A 16,171-nucleotide genomic window follows, 5' to 3' on the forward strand; every position below is an offset into this window, starting at 1 on the left:
TCTCATCTATTTTTTATGAACAAGTTTTTTCTCAGTTTTTCTATCTATAATGTCAAAAGAGGAAAGAATTATTGAAAATGGCCTCAATTATAATCATGTAAGTATATCTAAGCTATTTTTTAAAAAAAATATTATGCCATTAAAATTTCCAATAAAGTCCTTTGTTAATGTCTAAAATTTTTTCAAATGAGTAGTCAATTTATATTGTTTTGATCGTGCACTAATTATTATGAAGTCAGTTTCAATGCCTAGAGCTTTATATGTATAGACAATAAAACAAATATGAAACTCATAATTTATACATACTTTTTTTTTTTAAATCAGTGAGATTTTAAATTGAGGGCAGAATCACCAGTAAAGGAACAGTAAAGGACCAGTAAAGGACCAGTAAGGGAACTGGAGACAGTGTCAGAATGAAGGCAAATTACAAAGTTGGAAAGAAAGCCTTGGTTAACAGCTATGAATACATACCCTCTGAAACCCTTTGCCGTCAGGTCAATTCCGACTCATAGCGACCATATAGGGTAGCGTAGAACCTCTCCACAGATTTTCCAAGGCTATGACCTTTCCTATGCCACATCTTTCCCCCGTGGAGCAACTGGTTTGTTTGAACTGCTGATCTTTTGGTTGGTAGCTGAGCTCTTTAGCCACTGCACAACCAGGGCTCCTTTATGAATACATACCTTTTCGTTATTTTTATTTTTTCAAAGTAATATATGTACATGTTTAAAACAGAATAGCACAAAAAAATCTTATTTCAATTAAATGATTTCACTTCCTGAATAACTGTGTTGCTCCTTGTAGGCAATTGTATGTAATTATTTGTGTTTTCTTATGGCTATCATATATCTCTAAATAATATGTTTACAGTCCACACAGAATTTTGAAACTTAGAAATATGTATTCACTTCCTGCTTCAATAGATGATTAGTCCAAGACCACTCTCACTGCCCTCTTCTTACTTCTTCATATCAGCCTCTATTTCTTTTTAAATAAGTGGCCAGTTTGTAGGACATGGACATGGGTGTTAGTTACCACCCTTCCTTCTACGTCTCTTCCTGCCTTCTACCTCTTTTTCTACCTCACTATCTCTTGATCTCTGTCATTTGATTCTCTACTTTTGCATTGACAACATTGAATTATGCATATGATCTATAACCATACAATTTCAGGATTTTACCACTGGTTAATTCTAAGAGCTTGAAATTGAAAAAAACAATGTATTATTTCACATATTATGATAGCATAATAATTATTTCCAATGTAGTGATTATAAATCTCTCTCTACAGTTTTAAAGTACTACTCAAAGAAGTAAACTTCAAAAGGAATTATATTATTATGCTTCACTAATCTGTGTTTCACTGACTATGAAAAAGCATTCAACTCTGTGGATCATAACTAATTATGGATAACATTGTGAAGAATGGGAACTCCAGGACACTTAATTGTGCTCATGACGAACCTGTGCATAGAGCAAGAGACAGTCATTCAAACAGAACAAGGGGATGCTGCTTGGTTTGAAATCAGGAAAGATGTGGGTCAGGGTTGTATCATTTCACCATACTTATTCAATCAGTGTAAAGAGCAAATAATTTGAGAAGCTGGACTAATATGAAAAAGAATGTAGCATCAGGATTGGAGGAAGACTTATTTACAACCTGCTTGCTCAAAGTAAAGAGGACTTCAAGCATTTACTAATGGAGATCGAAGATTATAGCCTTAAGAATGGGTTATATCTCAACATAAAGAATACAAAAATCCTCGCAACTGAACCAATAAGCAACATCATGATAAATGGAGAAAAGACTGAAGTTGTCACGGATTTCATTTTACTTGGGTCCACAATCAACGCCCAGAGAAGCAGCAGTCAAGAAATCAAACAACACATTGCACTGGGCAAAACTGCTGCAAACTCCTTTGAAGTGTTAAAAAGCAAAGTTGTCACCTTGAGGACTAAGATGCACCTGACCCAATCCATGGTATTTTCAATCATCTCATGAATGCTAAAGCTAGACAATGAATAAGGAAGACTGAAGAAGAATTGATGCATTTGAATTATGGTGTTGGTGAAGAATCTTGAATATACCATGGACTGTCAGAAGAAGGAACAAATCTGTCTAGGAAGAAGCACAGTCAGAATGCTCCTTAGAAGTGCGGATGGCAAAACTTTGTCTCACTTACTGTGGACACGTTATCAGGAGGGATCAGTCCCTAAAGAAGAACATCATGGTTGGTAAAATACAGGGTCAGCGAAAAAGAGGAAGACTTTCAATGAGATAGACTGACACAGTGGCTGCAATAATGGGCACAAACATACCAATGACTGTGAGAATGGTGCAGGAGTGGGGAGTGTAAGTTCTGTTGTACGCAGGGTCACTATTAGCTGGAACCAACTGGACTGCGCCTAAGAACAATAACATAATTGTTTAAAGTCATTCCAAAACGTGTTTGCTTCACATTTGGACATAGTTTTTCTACATTTTTATGCTTTTTGCCTTTGATTGTCTAATTGCCTTTCTTTTCTTACTTCCCAAAGTCTTCAGTTTTCCTGCTTCATTCTGAAAGAGTTGTTTGCAAGATCTGTTGCAATATTCATCCTGGGACATTCATCACTGCTCTCCTGGGCATTGTCTTGAGCATGGGAGATGGATCCCGTGTCCTTCATTTTTTGGTTTATTCCTACTTTTGCTAGATTGCTATTTTTTCAGTGCATGCTAGATTCATAAATTGGTCAGTTTGGATATAGCCAATGATGAAGGATTTCAGAGAAAGATAAAGGTAAAGCATACTGAACAGAGAAACACACCAGAGGAGCCAATCGTGTACCCAGTTACTAGAACTGGACCAGGGACTCCAAAGGCTGAGAACATGAGTTAGTTTTTATTCCCATCAGATGAGGACACTAAGGAATTGACATATTTCCTGCCTTGCTTCGACTTGTCAACGGATCAGTTTTGGGCCAGAAGTTGAAAATAGGGAACATATTATGAAGAAATAGAAAAGAAAGAGGAAATTTAAAAAGAACAGAAAACCCCTAAAACTGTAGAGGCAATAATTACTTTGAGAGAAATTATCCTGACTCTAATTGTGGTTTCAGTAACTAGTAGAGATAGTAGGCACAGCATTATAGCAGGAAATTAGCACATTTTTATAGAATAATTCTTTTAGGGTGTTTGCATTTTATAGTCTTGCTGCCTGGACTATTCTTCTACCAGACTCCAGAACTGGTTTTCATGTTATTGATGTCTCTGCTCAAATATCAGCTCTGCAGAGGGGTCTTTTGTGAACACTCTATTTTAAATAATCCCTCCCTCCTTCCTTTGTCACACTATCTTTTTATCTTGTTTAGTTCTCTTCATGGCACATAACATCACTTAATATTATATTTTTACCTTAGGGAAAATACGTATCATTATATACTTACAAAGAAATATATGCAGTACAGGGCATAAGCACCATTAGGGGAAAATCTTTTATACTATTTACTGTAGAAAAATGGCCAGCATATAGTAGGTACTCAATTAATATTTGTTGAATAAAAGAATGCATGGATGCTTCTGAAGCCCTAAGTAAAAATATTGATTTTCCTTTTCAAGGTTAAATAGGTAAGAAGAAAGCTGATGTCTTGAAGGTGCGGTGAACAATTACTCAAAGTTTCAGAATGAAGTTTATACTGTTGAAGGATTTTTATTCAGGTTATTCCCTAATTATAAAAGCACATTAAGGAGAATAGGGGAAACACATATTTCTCCAGGACAAATTAAAGTAAGTAAAATTCTGGGCTTCACATTGAATCTTGGTTTTTTCCATTTCTTCAAAGTTTACATTTCAGAACATGCTTTTGCTAAAATGTATGTCTTGAGATTCACTTTCCTAACACTAAGTGTAATACTCCTAAACTTCTACCTTTTCAGTGTTTTTATTGTGCCCCATTTTTATCCAAACACTCTGCATCATAAATGCAATTTGTTATGTTAAGAAGAGAGGCAGAGAATGTCAACCAGGTGCCTTATAACGCAAATAAGGGTGAAAAAAGGTAAGTGTGTACCCAAATATAATTGGCCCAGTTCAAGGTTGTCCTTGTTCACAGTTAAGAGTCAGTATTATCCCCTTTTCTCTTCTCACTCAATTCCTTTTTCCATCAGGGTCTGTACTGGTCGTGTGAATAGCTGTATCTCTAATGTCCAGAACAGTGCCTAGCACTTAAGAAGTGCTGGATAAATAACGTTAAGTAACAAAAGCAATATTGACATCCACAATTCTTATATTTACCATCTAGAACTTTCTTCTGAACTGAAGATTTATTTATTAAACTGTCTATTCAATATTTCAAAATCACATTAAGTTTTAGGCGAAAATTGATCTCATAATTTTAACTCTCAAATAGGTTTGGTCCTATTCTTGTATCTTTATCATAGTTAATATCCCAATTCCTAGTCACATGTCTATTGTGAAGTTCATGAGAGTAGGAGCCACGTTCATTTTTTTCACAACCGTATGCATACTTCCTTGCACAATGCCTGGCACAGAGAAGTCCCCCAATAACTGCCTGCTTGTCTGACCATCTGAAAGAATATGGATGAATGACTGCATGTATGGCAATTGGCTGTCTCCAGCCTAATGAGCAAACCCATTTTTATTTTATTATTATGGTAAGAATATACATAACAACACAGTCCCAAATTCAGTGCTTTTTTTTATATGTATAATTCAGCGACATTGATTGCAATAGTTACGGTGTGCAATCAGTATCACTATCCTATTCTAACTTATCTCACCACCACCAACATAAACTCAATGCTCCCTAAACAGTAACTCCCCCTTTCTCCTTCCTACCACCTCTGGTAACCACTAATATGCTTTGGTTTCTCTGTGTTTGCCTGTTTTATATAAGGGAGATCATTCAGTATTTGTCCTTTTGTGACTGACATTTTACACAGCATAAAGGTTTCAAGGTAGTGGCTCTTTATAGCCAAATAATATCCCATTGTATGTATATACCACATTTTTCTTATATATTCATCTGTTGATGGATATCAACAGAATAGCTATTAGTCTTTTGGCTATTGTGACTAGTGCTGCAATGAACGCTGATGTACAGTTTTCTGTTTGCATTCTCAAAGCAAACAATTTTTAATTGTCCTCTCAAAGCTCTTTCCTTCCCTGAAAAAATCTTTGTTACTTGGGTTTGCTGGTGCTGGTGCGTGCCATCTATGTTCCTCTAAGATACTCTGTTATTGCTTCTGCTTTTTTTCTCTACTTCTGTTAAGCTGAGCTAGTAAGGAAGTAAGGGACTTGTTAGCAGAGTTGCCTGTGGATTTCGACACTGTAGCATTCTAGGACAGTACGGAACTTTTTCAAAAGCATATGGTTTCCTGTGCTCTATTTCATCCCTGATGATCTCTGTTCTGTTTTATTGTTAATAATTTTAATGACTAGCCTAAGCTTTTAATAAAATGTCTAAATGTAACTACAGTTATAAAAAAAAAAAAGTAGCCTTTGAGTCTCTTCCAAATCATAGTGACCCTGTAGGACAGAGCAGAACATCCCCATAGGGTTTCCAAGGAGTGGCTGGGGGAGTCAAACTGTCCGTTTTTTGGTTAGCAGCCAAACGCCTAGCCACTGCACCACCAGGACTCCACTATAATTATTAGTCATTCACAAATTCTTTGTTTTTCGCAGTCAGCTCAAATCAATAAAGTTCTGATTTCGATTTCTAGCAGCTAGGATAAACCAGGAGGCAATCGGACCAGGTAATCCTGGGTGAATTATTGTTGGTCCAAGTTAAATATAAAGAGTTGTGTTGGGAATTAGTATGATATACCCACCCTGATGGTAGAAAATAATAAAGAATTATCAAACCATCAGAAAGATAGTGCTGATGGTTTGATAATTCTTTATTACACTACATTTACACTAAAGTCTGCAACATATAACTCTGAAAACATTGTCAGAAATACAAAAACAGTAAAAATATTGCCACTGAGACTAGTTTTCTCATTGACATACACATATACATATATATATATACATATAAAACCAAATCCATTGCTGTCCATGTCAATTCATTTCCAACTGACAGCAACCCTATAGGAAAGAGTAGAACTGCCCCATAGGGTTTCCAAGGAACAGCTGGTGGATTCAAACTGCCAACTTTTTGGTTAGCACCAAAGTCTTAACCACTGTGCCACCAGGACTCCATATATATATATACAAACATTACTTACTGTATACACAATTTCAGTAATTCCACAAGTGAAAACATAATATCACCTACATTGCTGTTAGTTGCCACTGAGTTAACGTCAACTCATGACAACCCCAAGGAATTGTTGCCTGTTCCTGTGCCTCCTTCATGATTGTTGGTATGCTTGAGCCATGCTGCGGCCACTGTATATTTTCAGTATCTTCCAACCTAGGGGGTTCATCTTCCAGCCCTGTATCAGACAATATTCTTCTGTTACCTGTAAAAGTTTTATTAGCTAATTTTCTGAAATAGAACACCAGGCCTTTCTTCCTAGTCTATCTTAGTCTGGAAGCTTTTATGAAACCTGTCCACCAGGAAAGACCCTTCTGGTATTTGAAATACTGACAGTATAGCTTCCAGAATCATAGCAACATATAAGCCATCACAGTACAACAAATTGACAAGTGAGTGTTGGAAAATTACCTGTAACTGCCAATAGTGTCACCAACCAGAATAACTACAATGAACAATTAATATATACATTCATGGATGCATTCAAACATGTACAGACACATATACATATTTAATTTTACAAAATTAGGAACTACCATTACAGATATTTCTTTTTTTTTTAACACTACAATTTGATTATTTCTATGTATTTAGAACACATTAAAAGGTTGGATACATTTTTCATTATTTGAATAGATAAACTTTAAAATTTTCTGTTTTAAAAATATCGAATTATGCTCTCTTTTCTCACTGTTACAAATAACAACACAATGAACATGCTAACATGTCAATATTTATCCACCTGTGTGTTAAGTTCAAAGACTGAGATTACTGGGCCAAAGAAAACGTACATTTTAAGGATTTTAAGAAGTCTTAAATATCTGTAATTTAAAAGCTTTAGTTCAACCCACTCAGGTGTTAATAAATGAGTAATGTAAGACTCAGCGATTTCCCCAAGCTTACAAAATTTACTGAATATTAGAGAAAGCCCTAAAACACATGTGACCCTTGTGTTTCCTGCCCTACCTCTGCCCCCATAACTTCCTCGTCCTCAGTCAGAATATAGTCTCTTCCCTTTAGCACAGTGTTTGTGCCTGATCGTAATGGATTATACATTCTGCTTTAAAAATATGTTCCAAACTTGATGGTTTAAGGTAATGTCTTTTTCCTGCTATCTTTCCTAAATTTGCTTCTTATAGTTCATTTTTTTCAATTTTGTAGGAGATGACTGTCAGCTCACTGTACAATGCCCCAGTCTTGCAAATCGGTGAAAATTTTTCTTATTAATAACAATATTTTAACAGTTGCTTTTCACTGAGAAATACTGTGGTTATTTCTGAATAAATGTTTGCTCTATCCATTTAATAATAGTCATTGAAGATTCATTATGTGGCTGTATTATAGAAAATATTCAGGATACAATGAATCTACTCTCCACTGACTATCAATGTGCCTGACTGTGATCAAAGCACTTGGCCTCCCTGAGTCTCAACTCCCAAATCTTTAAAATGGGTCAATACAAATACATACATTATCCTCCTCTGAGAAATTAGGTTATTATAATTCAGTAAGTTAAGAGACAGTAACCAATGTATAAGCATAAAATTGTCTTTTAAAACTAAAAGCCTTTAAAAATGTGTCTCCATTCTTTTTAGTGGCTGGCTTTTCTTTTTTGGGATAATCTCTCCTTAGCATAGTTCATAGCAGCCTTACTCTTTTTCTCTTAGTATCATTTTTTTCTTAAAGTTTTATTATACCAATAATATTCTACCAAAAGATGTCTGCTGTTAACGTCTTTGGTTTTTTTTCTTAATCCACAACAATGGGAAGGAATTGAAAGGGGAAGGACACAAAAGTTTATATGAGAATGAACTCACCTGTGGTTTCCTGGGAGTTAGGAGTGGGCTAAACACTACGTGTCATTTTAACACTATTCTCCTAAGCATATGCGGATTAACAACTTTATATCAGCAAAAGAAATACACCTTCATTTGTATTCAAGGTTACCCAGAATAGTCCCATAAATTAAAAAAAAAAAAGGTTATAGTTGAAAACAACATTCTCAGGGGCCAAAATGGTGGAGTATTCAGATTCTTCCGGTTGTCCCTCTTACAATAAAGACCTGAAAAACCAAGTGAATCAATTATATATGACAATCTAGGAGCCCTGAACATCAAAGGCAAAGTTGAGGAATTGGACTGAGTGGCATGGGGTGGGAGAGGCAGTTCAGAAGCAGTGAGGAGTTGCCAGGTCTGACTGGGCAGGAACAGGTACCCTGCAGGCTGGATCCTCTGGAGAAAATGTGGAGAGGCAAGCAGTGGCACTCGGGATGTGCTTTCCACATTGGGAAAGACCAAGCACCAAAGAGTTCATTCACACCTCCAAAATCAGTGAAAAGTAGCACTCTCAGCACGAGGTAAGTACTTGCATCTAACCTACCACGCAGACATAAAACCTCCCTTTGGAAAAACTCCCTCCCACTTAACTGATCCTTCCTCATGCTGCATTGGGCTCCAAGCCAGCTCCAGTGATCCAGTGATAGTTGCTTTCCCTGGGCTGGAAGTAAGACCTATCACACACCCTGAGCCAACCTTCTGGCCTTGAAGAAGGAAAAAGTAACAAATGGAGAAAAAATAAACTGCTGGCTTCCTTAAGCTGAAAACTCAGGGCAGAAACAGTTCCTTTGCCTAAGCACACGTGTAAGTGGCCCACAGATTTTGAATGCTTTTTACCCCTGCGTAGACTTATGTTGGCCTGTTTCAAAAGCATAGCCCTCATTAGCATGGTATAACAAGGTATATACTCAAAGACTAACTTCAACTGCTTCAGCTACATGGTGGAGAGGCAGGTTCGTGACATTTGACACTGCTCTGCCTACTAAACAGGGTCCTCATCTACCCACACAAGAGGCCTGAGGACTGGAGGCTTCACCCATGCCACCTAGACACACTTGTTGGGTCCAAGGATAACTGGGGACTCCCAGTCCTTACATCCAACAGCATTGGGTAACCATAGTCTGGCTGCAGAACCCAACCACCTACTTGTTGTAGGTAACAGGGATATGCTTTCCTCACAGGCACTCAAGGGTAGTTGTCAGTCTCCTGCCTTGCTCAGCACTTGACCCCCTAGTGCAGCCAAATACCTGGGCCTACACCAATCACTCTTTCTCATCTAAGACTGTAGGTGAGAGCCTGTACCACACACTCAGTGACTGACACCTGAGGTGAATCCATACGAGAAAAGTAAATGGGCTCTTGGGCTCATATACATAGTAACAGCTCTAATCATCTGCTGATAGGACAGTACAGCTTCAAGGGCACCAATAATCAAACTAGCTCACTTGAGCACATTTTTGGACATATCAAAACAAAACAAAATAAAAATAGAAGCTAGGTCACAATAAGCAAACATAAAATAAATAAATGCAATGACAGCTCAGAGACAACAGTCAACAACAAATCACATAAAGAGGCAGACTATGATGGCTTCAGCAAGCTCCCAAAACAAAGAATCAAGAAATCTTCCAGATGAAGAGAATTTCCTGGAACTACCAAAGGTAGAATATAAAAAATTACTATAGAGAACTCTTCAAAAGATCAAGAAGGAGACCAGCAAAATGCAGAAGAGGCTGCAAGAGTCTATAGAGAGACAGCAAACAGAAATTCAGAAGATTAACAATAAAATTTCAGAATTAGACAAGTCAATAGAAAGTCATAGGTGCAGAATTGAGGCAATGGAAGTCAGAATTAGTGAGACTGAAGACAAAGCACTTGACACCAACATATTTGAGGAAAAAATCAGATAAAAGAATTTTAAAAAAGAAGAAATCCTAAGAATTATGTGGGACTCTATTAAGAGAAATAACTTACAAGTGATTGGAATACCAGAACATGGGGTGATAACGAAAAATACAGAAAGAACTGTTGATGATTTCTTGGTAGAAAGCTTCCTTGATATTGTGAAAGATGAGACGATATCTACCCAAGATGCCCATCAAACCCCAGACAAGGTAGTTTCCATAAGAAAGTCACCAAGAATATATTATAATCAAACTGTCAAAACAAAAGATAAAGGAAATTTTAAGAGTGGCTAGGGATTTTTTTTTTTTTTTTTTAGGCAAAAAGCCACCTACAAAGGAGAGTCAGTAAGACTAAGCTCAGACAACTCAGCAGAAGCCGTGCAGACAAGAAGGCAATGGGGTGATATATATAAAGCCTTGCAGGAGAAAAATTGCCAACCAAGAATTACATATCTGGCAAAACTGTCTCTCAAATATGAAGGCAAAATTAGGACATTTCCAGCTAAACAGAAGTTTAGGGAATTTGCGAAAACCAAACCAAAATCACAAGAAATGCTAAAGGGAGTCCTCCAGTTGGAAAATCAATAACATCAAATAACAACTCAAGACTAGAACACGAGACAGAGCAACCAGATGTCAACCCAGATATGGAAATCACAAAAATAAATCACAGCTAAAACGTTCAAAACAGGGAAAACAGAGACATCATTATGCAAAGATGACAATATTAAATCAAAAAAGAGAGACTAAAACATGTAGACAAAGATTCTTCATATGGAGAGGAAGTCAAGGCAATATAAAGAAATAAAATTTGGGTTAAACTTAGAAAAATAGGGGTAAATATTAAGGTAACTGCAAAGGAAACTAAAAATCCTACTCAACAAAATAAAAAAAACAAGAATAACCTAAAGACTCAGGAAATGCAAAAGCAATGACAATGAAAAAGAGGACAAGACAATACTCAGCACAGAAAATTAACTGGAAAAAAGAAACTGTCAACAACACACAAGAAAAAAAATCAAAATGACCACTAAACGCATACCTATCCATAATTACACTGAATGTAAATGGACTAAACACACCAATAAAGAGACAGACAGTGGCAGAATGGATTAAAAAAAAAAAATGATCCATCTATATACTGCCTACAAGAGACACACCTTAGACATAAAGACACAAACTGAGGCTTACAGAATGAAAAAAAAAATATATCAAGCAAACAATCAAAAAAGAGCAGGAGTGGCAATATTAATCTCTGACAAAATAGACTTTAAAGCAAAATCCACCACAAAGGATAAGGAAGGATACTATGTAATGATTAAAGGGTCAATACACTAGGAGGACATAACAATAATAAATATTTATGCACCCAATGACAGGGCTCCCAAATATATAAAACAAACTCTAACAGCATTGAAAAGAGAGATAGACAGCTCCACGATAATAGTAGGAGATTTCAACACACCACTTTCGGTGAAAGACAGAACATACAGACAGGATCTCAATAAAGATGCAGATCTAAATGCCGCAATCAGCCAACTTGACCTATACAGAACACTGCACCCAAGAGCAGCCAAGTAAATTTTTTTTTTTCCAATGAACATGGAACATTCTCCAGAATAGACCACATACTAGGTCATAAAGCAAGACTTAACAGAATCCAAAACATAGAAAAATTACAAAGCATCTTTGCTGACTAAAAAGCCATAAAAGTAGAAATCAATAACAGAAAAACAAGGAAAAAAATCAAACACATGAGAAACTGAACAACACCTTGCTCAAAATCTACTGGATTATGGAAGAAATTAAGGACAGAATAAAGAAATCCATAGATTCAAATAAGAATGAAAGCACTTTGTACTAGAACCTTTGGGACACAGCAAATGCAGTGCTCAGAGGTCAGTTTATAGTAATAGATGTACACATCCAAAAAGAAGAAAGGGCCAAAAACAATTATCCCTACGACTCAAACAATTTGAAAGAGAGCAGCAAAAGAAGCCCTCAGTCACCAGAAGACAACAAATAATAAAAATTAGAGCAGAATTAAATGAAACAGAGAACAGAAAAACAATTGAAAGTTAACAAGACCAAAAGCTGGTTCTTTGAAAAGATCAACAAAATCGAAAAAACGTGGGCCAAACTGACAAAAGAAAAACAGGAGAGGAAGCAAATAACCTGAATAAGAAATAAGATGGGCAATATCACAACAGGCCCAACTGAAATTAAAAGAATCATAATAGAATACTACAAAAAATTGTACTGTAGCAAATTTGAAAACCTAGAGAAAATGGACAAATTTCTAGAAACTCATTACCTAGCTAAACTAACACAAACAGAGGTAGAACAACTAAATAATCCTATATAACACAGGAAGAGATTGAAAAGGTAATTAAAAAAAAAAAAAACTCCCCACAAATAAAGCCCTGGCCCTGAAGGCTTCACTGGAAAATTCTATCAATCTTTCAGAGATAAGTTAACACCACTACTACTAAAGGTGTTTCATAGCATAGTAGCATAGAAAAGGATGGAATACTCTCAAACTCATTCTATGAAGCCAGCATAACCCTGATACCAAAACCAGGTAAAAAAAAAAAAAAAAAATACTACAAAAAAGGGAAATTAAAGACCAATATCCCTTATGAACTTAGACGCAAAAATCCTCAACAAAATTCTAGCCAATAGAATTCAACAACATATCAAAAAAATAATTCACCGTGACCAAGTGGGATTCATACCAGGCATGCAGGGATGCTTTAACATTAGAAAAACACTCAGTGAAATCTATCATGTAAATAAAACAAAAGACAAGAACCACTTGATCTTATCAATTGATGCAGAAAAGGCATATGACAACGTGCAACACCCATTCATGATAAAAAAAAAAAAAAAACTTTCAGCAAAAAAGGAATAGAAGGGAAATTCTTCAACATAATAAAGGACATTTATAGAAAGCCAACAGCCAACATCATCCTAAATGGAGAGAGTCTAAGTGCATTCCACTTGAGAATGGGAACCAGACAAGGATGCCCTTTATCACCACTTATTCAACACTGTGCCGGAGGTCCTGGCCGGAGCTCTTAAAAAAAACAGAAAAATAAATAAAGGGAATCCAAATTGGTAAGGAAGAAGTAAAAGTATCTCTAGGAGCAGGTGATAGGATCTTATACACAGAAAACCCTAAAGAATCCACAAGAAAACTACTGGAACAAATAGAAGAGTTCAGCAAAGTATCAGTATATAAGATAAATACACAAAAATCATGTTTTATTCCTCTACGCCACCCAAAAGAACATCGAAGAGGAAATCACCAAATGAATACTATTTAGAATAACTCCTAAAAAGATGAAATACTTAGGAATAAATCTAACCAGAGATGTAAAAAACCTATAGAAAGAAAACTACAAGACACTAGTGCAAGAAGTAAAAAGAGACCTGCATAAATAGAAAAACACACCTTGCTCATGGATAGGAAGACTCAACATTGTGAAAATGTCTATTCTACCAAAAGTGATCTATAGATACAATGCAATCCTGATTCAAATTCCAATGGCATTTTTTAATGAGATACAGCAACAAATCACCAACTTCATATGGAAAGGGAAGAGGCCCCTGATAAGGAAAGCATTACTGAAAAAGAAGAACAAAGTGGGAGGCCTCACACTACCTGATTTTAGAACCTATTATACCGACACAGCAGTCAAAACAGCCTGGTACTGGTACAACAACAGACAAACCAATGGAACAGGATTGAGAATCCAGACATAAATTCATCCACCTACAAGCAGCTGATATTTAACAAAGGCCCAAAATTTGTTAATTGGGGAAAAGACAGTCTCTTTCACAAATGGTGCTGGCATAACTGGATATCCATCTGCAAAAAAATGAAACGAACGCCCATACCTCACACTATGCCAAAAACTAACTCAAAATGGTTTAAAGACCTAAATATAAAATCTAAAATTATAAAGATCATGGAAGAAAAAATAGGGACAATGCTAGGAGCCCTAATGCTTGGCACAAACAGAGTACAAAACATTACTAACAATGCACAAACACTAGAAGAGAAACTCAATAACTGGGAGCTCCTAAAAATCAAACACTTATGATCATCCAAAGGCTTCACCAAAAGAGTAAAAAGACAATCTACAGACAGGGAAAAAATTTTGGGCTATGACAAATCCAATCAGCATCTAATCTCTAAAATCTACAAGACACTGAAAAATCTCAACAACAAGAATACAATTCAATTAAAAAATGGGCAAATGATATGAACAAGCACTTCAACAAAGACATTCAGGTGGCTAACAGATACATGAGGAAATGCTCATGATAATTAGCTATTAGAGAAATGCAAATCAAAACTATAGTGAGATAACATCTCACCCCTACAAGGCTGGCATTAATCCAAAGAACACAAAATAATAATGTCAGAGAGGTTGTGGAGAGATTAGAACACTGATACATGCTGGTGGGAATGTGAAATGGTACAACCACTTTGGAAATCAATTTGGCACTTCCTTAGAAAGCTAGAAATAGAACTACCATCCAACCAAACCAAACCCACTGCCGTTGAGTCATAGTGACCCTATAGGACAGAGTAGAACTGCCCCATAGAGTTTCCAAGGAGTGCCTGCTGAATTTGAACTGCTGACCTCTATGATTAGCAGCTGTAGCACTTAACCACTATGCCACCAGGGTTTCCAGAATTACCATAGAAGCCAGCAATCCCACTCCTTGGGATATATCCTGGAGAAATAAGAGCCCTCCCATGAATAGATATATGCACATTGATGTTCACTGCAGCACTGTTAACAATAGCAAAAAGATGGAAACAACCAAAGTGCCCATCAACAGATAAATGGATAAACAAATTACAGTCTATTCACACAATGCAATACTACCCAACAATAAAGAACAACCATGATTCTGTGAAACATCTCATAACATGAGTGAATCTGGAAGGCGTTATGCTGAGTGAAATTAGTCAGTTGCAAAAGGACAAATATTGTATGAGACCACTATTATAAGAGTTCAAGAAAAGGTTTAAAGACAGAAGAAAACATTCTTTGATAGTAACGAGGGTGGGGAGGGAGGGAGAGGGTATTCACCAATTAGATAGTAGACAAGAATTATTTTAGGTGAAGGAAAGGACTACACCCAATACAAGGGAAGTCAGCACAACTGGACTAAAGCAAAAGCTAAGAAGTTTCCTGAATACAACCAAACACTTCAACGGACAGAGTAGCAGGGGTGGGGATCTGGAGACCACAGTTTCAGGGGACATCTAGGTCAACTGGTGTAACAAAGTGTATTAAAACATTCTGCATCCCACTTTGGTGAGTGGCATCTGGAATCTTAAAAGCTAGCAATTGATTTCAACCCACCTAGAGCAAAGGAGAATGAAGAACACCAAAGAGACAAGGAAAATATGAGCCTAAGAGACAGAAAGGGCCACATAAACTAAAGACTCCATCAGCCTGAGAGCAGAAGAACTAGACGGTGTCTGGCTATACCAATGACCGCCCTGACAGGGAACAGAACAAAGAACCCCTGAGGGAGCAAGAGAGCAGTGGGATGCAGACTTCAAAGTCTCGTAAAAAGACCAGACTTAATGGTCTAAGACTGAAGGGACCTCAGAGGTCATGGCCCCTGGACTCTCTATTAGCTCCAAACTCAAACCATTCCTGAAGCCAACTCTTCAGACAAAGATTAGACTGGACCATAAGACATAAAAATGATACTGGTGAGGAGTGTGCTTCTTAGCTAAAGCAGACATATGAGACTATGTGGGCAGCTCCTGTCTGGCTGTGAGATGGAAGGCAGAGGGGTCAGGAGCTGATTGAATGGACACAGGAAATACAGGGTGGAGAGAAGGAGTGTGCTGTCACATTGTAGGGAGATCAACTAGGGTCACATAACAAAGTGTGCATAAGTTTTTGTATGAGAAACTGACTTGAACTGTAAACTTTCACTTAAAGCACAATAAAAAATAAAAATTAAAAAAACAACCGAAAAAAAGAAAACAACATTTTCTCCTTAGTACCATATCTTCAATTTACTGCAGTTTACTGAAGGAAGTTAGAGATAAGAGCGGTGTGGCAAGTTGAGAATAATGTAGTTCTGAAATTCTCAGTAGAACAGTTCTCTTTTTTGGCACTATTTTTGTTGCTTG

Source organism: Elephas maximus, chromosome 4 (genome assembly GCF_024166365.1).
Source record: "Elephas maximus indicus isolate mEleMax1 chromosome 4, mEleMax1 primary haplotype, whole genome shotgun sequence".
NCBI lineage: Eukaryota > Metazoa > Chordata > Mammalia > Proboscidea > Elephantidae > Elephas > Elephas maximus.